Source organism: Hemiscyllium ocellatum, chromosome 29 (assembly GCF_020745735.1).
Source record: "Hemiscyllium ocellatum isolate sHemOce1 chromosome 29, sHemOce1.pat.X.cur, whole genome shotgun sequence".
NCBI lineage: Eukaryota > Metazoa > Chordata > Chondrichthyes > Orectolobiformes > Hemiscylliidae > Hemiscyllium > Hemiscyllium ocellatum.
The window spans coordinates 46,067,874-46,078,220 of NC_083429.1; the positions used below are offsets into that span (position 1 = coordinate 46,067,874).

The 10,347-nt window shown below is 43.1% G+C and overlaps 1 long non-coding RNA gene across 1 annotated transcript; it reads right to left on the bottom strand.

The window, feature by feature from the left end:
- Positions 1-5,482: 5,482 nt before the first annotated feature.
- LOC132829554 (uncharacterized) lies at positions 5,483-8,264 on the bottom strand. The gene is made up of 2 exons (XR_009646236.1): positions 7,865-8,264; positions 5,483-6,593 (listed from the first exon to the last, which is right to left on the bottom strand). It is a non-coding gene; the product is annotated as an uncharacterized LOC132829554 (long non-coding RNA).
- Positions 8,265-10,347: the final 2,083 nt, after the last annotated feature.

Consider the following 10,347-nt stretch of genomic DNA (forward strand, 5'->3'; position numbering starts at 1 on the left):
CTTGCCCTGGACATAATATCTGAAGCTGAGTTTCCCTTTTCTCTGTGTGTGGGAGAGTGAATGCTGCACAGTCACACAATAAAAACGACAGGAAAAAAAATGTTTAAATGTGAAATAGAGAGTTCAGAGTCATAAAGATTTTGCTGCATGGTAAGAGGCCCTTTGGCCCATTATGTCTGCGCTGGTCATCAAACACCTATTTATTCTAAAGTCACCACAGAACACAAAGCCTCACTTTAGAGAGTGATGACTGATCACTGATGAGAAACACCCTCAAGTGAGGAGAGAGGCTGAGAAGGTGGGACCATCCTGGCAGCGTAGGAATTGAACCTAGGCTGTTGATATCAGTCTGCATCAGAAAAGAGCCAACAGACAACTGAACGAACTGATCCTCCCCATCAAGTCGAACCACATACATATAAGTAAACTAAAATAAAAATAACATTACTGTAATCAGAACTGAAACTGATGCAGGGGGAGATCAGGAAAGAATTGGGATACAGCCAAAGCAAGATAAGAAACAAGATTGGCAAAAATAATGGGAGGAAATAAAAATAAAAATAGCCGTGGATTATCTGATTTGTCTCTTACTTTCATTAATTAAAGATATAGAGATATAAACAATGCACGGCATAATGTTTTAAATTCACTTACCTTACACTGAAAAAAGCAAAGGTAATTATTCACTGAAAACAAAAAAAAATCTTGAGATAAGTGAGTACCAGACCAAACCAAAACCCCTTCGCAGTTGGTACATGATAAGTGGAGAGGGGACACAGCAGCAAGTCTAGATTCACTAGCCAGAGTGGTCCTCCTGTTCAGTCTTCCTCCCTTTTTCAGGTCTTCACCATCGCTATTGCCCTTTGCTGTCGAGAGGGGACGCCAAACTCGTATCTGAAACATGTTTTCAATGAGAAATTATTCAGCTCACCTAGGTTTCGACACTGTGACTCCTAGTGTATCTGACAGCTCTGATCGTGACATTTCGGACCAGAATCTCTCAGAGTATGCCCGCTTCTCTACCCCTCTGTATTTCAAGATGCTCCCTAAATCTTACCTTCTGCCGCCAATGTTTTAGTCACCTGTCTTAGTTATCTCCTTCTTGAGCAGTGTTCAAATGTTGCCTCATGACCAGCCTGAAGCCTTTTGAAACAGTTCAACACGCTAAAGGTGCTATATAAATGCAGGCTCACATAGTCGGCGGGGGGCAGACTACAGAGATATATATCCAGTCGGAAACGTGAAGAAAAGTAAAAGGTTTGAAAATGATTCCGTCTGAAGATTACTGTCCCCATAGTTGGAGATATCGCGCACTCACCAGGGTTAAAGAAGTTAAAGCAGGCTTGCCTTGCTGTCCAAAAGGCGCTGTTCACTTGGTACATTTTTGACAGCAAGTCAAGTCAGACTGCTTTAACCAGCTGTGGTTCCCCAGTCAGTGCGTGATATTTCCAACAATGGGGGCAGTAATCTTCGAAAGGACTTTAATGCACCTTTTCAAAGTGCAGTCTAGCGAGCTCCATTCACAATTTCTCCAAAACAATGCGAAGTGTGTATCCATTTTTCTGAGGGCCATACGTTAAACCAGTATCTACCAACTTTATTAGGAAGTGCCTTCTAAATCCTAACTAATTCACCGCGTGAAAACATTGTCCATCTCTTGTTCTTGAATCACTTTGAATCTGTGTCTCTTCGGTCATTGGAACGCACCTTTCTTCACAGATGATTTTAAACCCTTCACGTGTTTGAATATCTTCCGGAACCATCCTGTTTGTCAGATTTCGCTCTAAGGAATACAATTCCAGTTTCTCCTGCCTATCTCCCTCCAGCCCGCCTGCCCTGGACAGCGATTCCAGGAAATCGCTTCTGTAACCCTCTTCAAAGTCTTTACTTCCTCCCTGTCGTTCTGTGCCCAGCATTAGACACAAGTCCAGCTCAGGTCAAGTCTAGCTTTCGATCCATTTTGCATAACCTCTTTCTTTACTATAGCAGAGCACCTCATCGGGAGTCTTGTACACACTGAGCTGGCCTTGGATAATAGAGGTGAAATTGGGCTGTTTAAATGGCACGGTACAAAGTGGAAGACGAAATAATAAACAAAGTACAGCAGATGCTGTAAATCTGAAACAAACACAGAAATTGCTGGGAAAACTCAGCAGGTCCGGCAGAAGCTATGCAGAGAAAACAGATAAAGTTTCGAATCCAATGACCCTTCTCAAGGATTCTCCAGCAATGTCTGTCTTTAATACAAAGTGGAATTTAGTTCCTGCGTGGGATATTGGTGTGAAACAAAAATAAATTGTTACCATGCACTTCAGGTGTGTAGGAAGAGTGGACCGCTAGGCACCTTCCATTGAGATATGGAAGGTCCCTGTAGAACCTGACAATGTGCATGGTTAAAGGATGTCTTCCCTTGACGGAGAGACCAGACCAGGGGGCACTGTTTAAACAGGAGTGGTTGCCCATGCAAGCCGGACACCAGCAGTTCATTTTCTGGCAGGGGTTGTGCATGTCTACATCAGAGACTGGGGCGCGGCAGGGTCATTGAATATCCTTAAGGCAGAGATTAGTCACGACTAATAAAGGTGTGGAACACACAGCATGGCTCATTCTGTGCTCGGTAAATCTGTGAACTGATGGCAAGATGGTTGATGAATTAAGTGAAGTTGAAGAAATTAGTGAGAAAAAACATGCATAAAAATGCTCATAAATGTATAAGCAATGAGTTTGTGAATTGTGATGCATAAGGAAATATCAGATTGCATATTTGAAGATTTTGCATGATTTTGTATAAAGTATTTGAACTTGCTATTTCATCGAATATATTCAATTATATAATGTCTAACAAAGGCGATAGCTCACATCAACTAAAAATTGGGTGTGGAGATAAGCGGGCTCCAGGTAAGTTCAGGTTACAGTCAGACTCGGTTCTGATCTGACTGAATGTCGGAACAGTTTGTGGCTGTCGCTCATCACCAGCCGCTAGTTCCTGATATAAATATCTCTCCCGTCTTTCAGGTAGAATGCAATAACTGCTCAGGTTGAGGGCGAATCAACATCAAACTACATTTGTAAAGAACTTCTAACGTAACGAGATATTCCAAATCCACCTGGGCCAGAGAGGAAGATGGGAATCAAAGACTCCACCACCCCAGGGGAGACACGTTGGAGATGTTCCTTTTCCCAGTTTATTACTGTCACTAAGTGTTACGATTCCTCTGTACGCACAGTGTTCGGTTAAATCCTTGGCCCATGATGAACGACCTCCCTGTTCCCTCTGCAATGTCTGGGATCAATAAAATGCCAATAATATGTGATAAAACAGATAATACTCCGCGGCTCTGTTCGTCACAGTGAAGACAGTGTCCATAAACAATCCCTGGAGCTGTGATATTTCTAGGGGTAACTGCAGGCTACGTTTTAGGTCCTGATCGCTCCCCTTCACACTCGCATTTCAATGTTTCGACTCAATATTCAGTTCTGCCACAGGGAAGGCAACCCTTTAAATCTGCAGAATTGTAGCAATGTCTAATCGAATGCGTTTTAAAAAGAAAATGCTTAAAAGCCATTTTCTTTTCCATACAGCAGAGGGGATGGAGTGGAATTCAATAACTTTTTGGTCTTTCTGCCGGAGTCTATTGAATTCCCCGGGGCACAATCGCGAGGAGGGTGGGCAGCGAGGGTGTGTGGAGTGTTCATTCTTTCCCCAGATCTTACCCTAGTTCCAGGCATGCAGTGTGAGTGCCACCTGCCATTTGTAGCGGTGTTCCTGGCATCCTGTTGGTTTTAGTTAGTCCAAGAGTAGGAACTACCCCGAGCCAGTCATTTTACTCTCCCAATACCGTCGCTCTTTTAACTGACCCAGTTTTATTTACGCAGTTGATAATTAAAATGTGCCGGGCGTATCTGGAAAATGCAAAATTGTCTTGACATACATCCATATGCAACACAGATACCTTTGACCAACTTGCTCCAATACCTTATGGCAGGGGACAGGTAGAGACTTGAACACAGACCTCCTTGACCAGAGGCCGGGATGCTACCACTACACCCACAAGAGCTTGGATCTCGACTCGCAAGTTGTACAATGTAAAACCAACCTGATGTTCCGTTGCCTGCGTCGCTCTTGTGAAAGTTAATGTCCCATTATATACCTCGTATAGATGACAGACAGCGCTCTGATGAATGTGGGGATGCGATGAACGAATTATGTGATATATCTATATATGGAAAACGCGCCCAAAGAAAGAGAAAATTGCTCCCGAATAGGATAGGAATTCTTCCATTTTATTCCCCTACGAATACTGGGAGCAGCGTTGCAACTGGGCGTGGATCCGAAACTGAGTTGCCGAAGTGCATTTTAAAAGCAAAATCTCAGCTACAGCATTGCGTTGCTAACTGCAATGACCCCTCTCTCTCTATTCGGGCTTGACAGTGATCCCACAGGCACCGTTTAACTGACGGTGCTTCATCAACTAAACAGACTTAGCGATACAACCGCCAGATTCGGTTTATAACACACGCATCATCAAAATAGATCAACTAGAACCGATTCCGCATCGAAAAAGAACCGTGTTATAGAGTTGATGTGGAAGTGCCGGTGGTGGACTGGGGAGGAGTGGGGGATAACAAATTCAGAAGTCACAGGAGGCCAGGTGATAGTCCAACAGGTTTATTTGAAATGACAGGCTTTCGAAGTTATGTGTGAGGGTTCTTTGGGGGGTGGGTGGGTGAGGTGTGGTGGAAAATATCCCAGTTTTACGCTCCCCGCCCTCCGCCGAATTATCTTGCGCCTGGGGGTGGATGGTGTAACCTGATCCCGGGGAGAAGCGGTGAAGGTGGAGGTCGCTGTCTTTTCCCGCCAGGGCTCGCCCCTGCGTGGCTGTACAAAAAAAACAAGTGCTCCACATCGCCGACCAGCAGCTGACAAGTAACACGGTGCAGTAAAGTTCAACAGTTTACTCAGTAGAGGAGATCGACTGTTGGGGGCAAGGGGTGTGATTGCTTAATTAGTTCCCCCTGTGTTATGACATCGCAAGGGGAACCCAACTAACCCAGACCTTATCAAACATTTCTGGCTAAATTATGAACGAGGCCCAGAATCCTGGAAACTCCAATAGGCACAGCATGCTGCGAAATCAACTTCTTTCATTGCCAGCCTAATAGTTTCATCTCCCACCCCCAAAGAGCTGACAATCTAATCCAGTCATGATCTCTTGCATGTATTGTTTTCCACAACGATTCTTGGGAGTTAACAAGTGACCCTTGAAAAGACTGGATCAACTCGTTCATTTATTTACTATAACAATTAGTTAAAGCCTGTTTCAGTCATGACGATGTAGCCAATATGTAGCAGAGATTAAACAAACTTGATGTGGATGTGCCTGGTTGCTCTGGGAATATGTTCTCAAAATGGTGAATAATAAACTGATGTAACTTAATGATTGGACTGCAACTGCTGGATATGAATAGCAGCAGCGTGAGGTTGGGAAGAAATAAAAATAAACAGAATTGCTTTATTAATTATGCACCATAACAAAATTAAAAACAACGATGGCAGACACTGTGACAGAAGAATCTCGCTCCCGGTGTCTGAAGGACGATGTTCGGTTGCATTGGAATTCGCTGGAAAGGTCTACGTTGTTTGTAATGCAGTTAAACCGTTAGAAAATCAGAATGAATTAAAAGCCCAAAGATGTCTCAGACGGGTGAGAATGTCACAGGATCATTGCGAGGAAGAAATCTTCACCACTTCTAATTAAATAATTTCCTGACAAACAATTCTTATTCCCCAGAATTCTGTAAAAGTGCAATAGATGTAGAGTGTAGCTAGAGAGCAACAGTTTGCTGTATTAATTCTCAGTCCATACTTGGTTAAAGGACTACTCTATGCCACGCCCACAATCTGCCATGTTTGGTACCAAATTGTGGACAAATACCACTTTTCACGATAAAACATCGATATAAAGTGTACCCCTGGCTGCAGTGCATCGCTGGCAAACGTGGATGTGGAGTTGGCAGGGGTTTGGGGCAAAACTGTGCAGGCAGGACAAAAATTATGGACATGTTTGAGTCTCTCTGGCCCCACTCGTCAAAGCTTGCTAAAATCACAAAAATGTGCACAATCCTGCATAAAGTTGCATACTTTCTACTGAATTTTATTCCATGGGAGTCTTTAATAGATGGAGAAGCACAGTGTTTCAAAAAGAGAGCCCTCTTTTTGTCTGGGCTTTGAATATTCAAATTGAAAGTATCGCGCAATCATTCATTGTCAAATCATTGGATTGTAGAGGTTTTAAAAAGGTCGGCATGAGTGCTGCAAAACTCTAAGTTATATCCCAAGGTATAGTGCAATAATTGTGATTGTGTATTGTTCAAATTTCAGTGCTGCACTTAGCACATTGTCTCAATTTTTAAAATATTGCATTCTGATCAACAAATCTGAAGAGAAAGATTCATTGCTGGAGCCACTCAAAGCATCTCTCTTGAAGCAAGCTGGCAATTATAAATCCTAGAATGTCTGGTAAGGCAGTGTTTTTTTTTCCTCTTGAAGATCTTTTCGCACGAATTTTCTTGTCGTGTCTCGCTTAATTCACCTGTTAAAAAAAGGGAAACCAACATTTATTCAGACACTGTTATGCACATGTTGAATTCCGTTATCTCCCTGTGTTCCTTCAGCACAGGACTCACCGGATCATATATTACATTTGAGACTTAACCTTTTTGGGTGTAATTTGTTGTAAAACAGTCCCCAGTAATGTAAAATGAAGACCAAGTATTTCTGCGGGCTGTTATTTTTGTTTTTAACACTTTATTGATCATTTATTTCCTGGCCCTTAGGCTAGTTTAGGGACTGAATATTGCTGGACAGGGAAGGTTTGAAGTTGCGTGGATTATAGACAGACTTTGCGTTGCTCAACCTTTGCTGTGTTCATTTTTGATTAAAACTTAAACCTCATTAAAAGTAGTTCATTAAGTTTGGATCTCCCCAACCCTCCTCCCAAGTAAGGGAGAAAAAGACACGTGTTTCCAGAAAGCAGAAAGTTACTGAAAGGGAAAGGAAATTCTTTATAGCTTCCAACCTCATTTCAGATGAGGCTGATCACTAGTTTGCGTATTTAACCGGGCCATTATCCCGACATCAACACTCCGACAGTGGGGAAAAAAAAAGTGTGACAAGTTAGTTGTGAAGCTTTCAGGTAGAATCCTGGCAGACAAAATACATTAAAACACGCTTGCAATCCAAATTGCATTAATTTTTCACCTCCACTGTTTTTTGTTTGAAATGTTTAAGTGAGCTCCACGCTACAAGTTTACTTTTTTTTAAAATGCAAAATTATAGACTTTAAACGCAAGAGAGACGTGTTTGTTTTGTTCTTTTATAAAAAGCGAAGAGCCAGTTGCTGTGTGAAGTCTGTGCGTCAGAGGGAGGCGCGCTTTCATAAGTGTAGATCCCGTCAGCGTCTGTCCGCAGGTAGAACGCTGGGGACCCGTGGAAATGGCATTTTTATTTACAATAGGGTCCACACAGAAGTGAGAACGGGACACTGTGCAAGCAATCGGCTCGTGAAAACTTACTGAATTACTTATCTCGTTTTAATGAATAGTTTGGTCTGCAGTTTTCCACACTTCCGTAATCTGACACCCTTCTTCCCTCATTTTTCTTACCCTCAGAAAACTTGAGTCCTCTTTGTCAGTTTTAAACACAACCTCAAACATTGCCGGTATTCCGTGTGAAGTACCCCCCGAGTTCAGCGCCCAGTCTCTGGCGCCGTCCGTGTGGGGGCTGGGGGAACGCAGCAAGCGAACTCAATGCGCCCACTTTATTCCCAGCTCAGTGATAGTCACCCACTCACACAACACTCACCGGCCTGTTCTCGGGTCTTGCTGACCGGGACTCCTGGTGGGTTTAACGCGAACATTTCTGAATCCTTGCCTTTTTCTTTTGTAAAGAAATATATGTTTATAGATAAATTAAAAGCACCCCCCCCCCAATACCACGAACTTCGCGTTTGGTTTTTTTTGTTGCAAAAGGGAACGCTTGCCGTAAAAGCAGTTCGTTAATTTACGACTTTATCTGCTGGTTAGACCAGATTGTGCCAATTTCTCAGACCTGAGGGTGGGGGTTAGTGGGAGCGAAGGCTATAGGAGATGGTTCGCGGGTAAAGAAAATGAGACTTAGCTGAGGGATAAATAATTCTGACGCTGGAATGCTTCTGTCTGTGTGTCATTTTATTCCCTAAACACATTAACTCCATTCTGAAAGTATCGTCTGGGGTTGATCGCCCTGTGTGTCTTTTAGGGCTGAGTCGATGCTATTAACTCTTTCAATCCCGAATAATTTAAACACAGAATGATCATTCCCATCCCCTCCCGACCCCGTGTTTCTTAGTTATTAACATAGTATAGATGGTGGGCGGTGCAAGATGGGGTGGGGGTTGGTGATGGAGGGAGAGCAGACGCTTTAAGTTGAGGTGGTGCTGATCAGTTTGAGGAAGAACTGGGGGAAACAAAGGCGAAGAGATGTTAAAGCATTTTATTTAGAATGATAGAATCCCTACGCTGCAGAAAGCGGCCGTTCGGGCCATCGAGTCTGCACCGACCCACCCAGCTCCACCCTAGCATACTAGGCGAGTCATATTAACTTTATAATAGTCATAGGGCATGGAAACAGACTCTTCGGTCCAACCCGTCCATGCTGACCAGTTACCCCAACCCAATCTCGTCCCACCTGCCCATATCCCTCCAAACCCTTCCTATTCATACACCCACCCAAATGCCTCTTAAATGTTGCAATTGTACCAGCCTCCACCACTTCCTCTGGCAGCTCATTCCACCCTCTGCATGAAAAAGTTGCCCCTTAGGTCTCTTTTATATCTTTCCCCTCTCACCCTAAACCTATGCCCTTTACTGAGAAAGTGAATTGGTGATATTAGTGAGGTTTTATTTGACTCGATATTTCTATGCAATACAAAAAAAAATCCGTGTTTTATAGCGGTCTAGACAACGAGTACAGGAATTTCCATTGAAATGATCCCTGATACCGGTTCCTTTATCTGGAATCCGAATAGAATTTTTATTTAAGAGGAAAGTTTTGCCCCCTTGACCTGGTAATGTTTAAAACCTTGCCGAGAGTCCTGACGCATCGCGTACTATTCCTGGTAATCTTTATTCAGGGCAAGTTCGTTGGGGAAAAAAAAATGCAATGTCTGAACACAAATTCTGAGGATTTCGTTGTCGTTTTAAAACAAAAATCAAGCGAGGCTAAAATCCATCATATATTAATCTGTCTACGAACGGACTAGCCATTTCAAAACTGACAGGTGTGTCTGTCGGTCAGAAAGCAATGTGTTATTTTTCCAATTCCGGAGAGGTCTGATCAGATAATTAGATTGGAAGGTGTGTGCAATTTAGCTGCCAACACACACGATGACCCGTTCCCAAATGCGGGTGTGAATTATAAAAGGGAGCTGGATTTCTCTGCGGCTATGGTCCGCTGAGCGAGCTGCTCCCAGTTCGTGCGGTTTCAGATTTGAGACGAGATCCTGTCAGGGTCCGGTACGAGCGCCTTTAGCGCGGTTTGCTGAGCCGGCTAATGGCACCAACTGATCACAAGATCATATTCCTCAGGTTCCCCACTTTACTAAAGAAACACTGTATTAATGATTTGAAGTTAAAAGAGAAAAAAAAACACATTCTGTTTTCAGAATGCAGTTACTTGTTTGCACTGGGAGTAAAGTTCTGCAGACGTTAGACTGGAGTTGAAACGTGAACTTTCTGTTTATCTCTCCACAGGTGCTTCCAGACCTGCTGAGTCTCTCCAGCACTTTCCGCTTCATTATCAGGATCCACAACAATTTGATTTTATTTGAGAAGATTAGCTTTGCTTTTTACTGAACCTTATGTTTATCAGGAATGAATTGTCTGAAAGTAGGGGAAGCGGATTTCTTTGAAAAAAAACTAAAATTTATATCCGGCTGGGTTTATGACATCCTAGGGGAACGTGTCCAACTTTCTAGTCTAGAGATAAGGACATTACCACTAAAGTTAAATTCACCATAGTCCTAACCTCTCATTCGAGAACAAGTTGAGAGGTGATTCTGTTGAGGTATATAAAATCATGATGGGCCTAGGTAAGGTGAATGACAGGGGTCTTTTTTCTTGGGTGGGGGATTTCAAGACTAGCGGCCACTTTTAAGCTGAGAGGAGAGCAATTTAAACAAAATGACATGAGCATTTTCTGTTCTGCAGAGGGTGTTTCATGTGTGGAGTCATGGAGTCACAAAGATGTACAGTACAGAAGCAGACACTTGGGCCCAACCTGTCCATGCTAATCCTACATTAATCTAG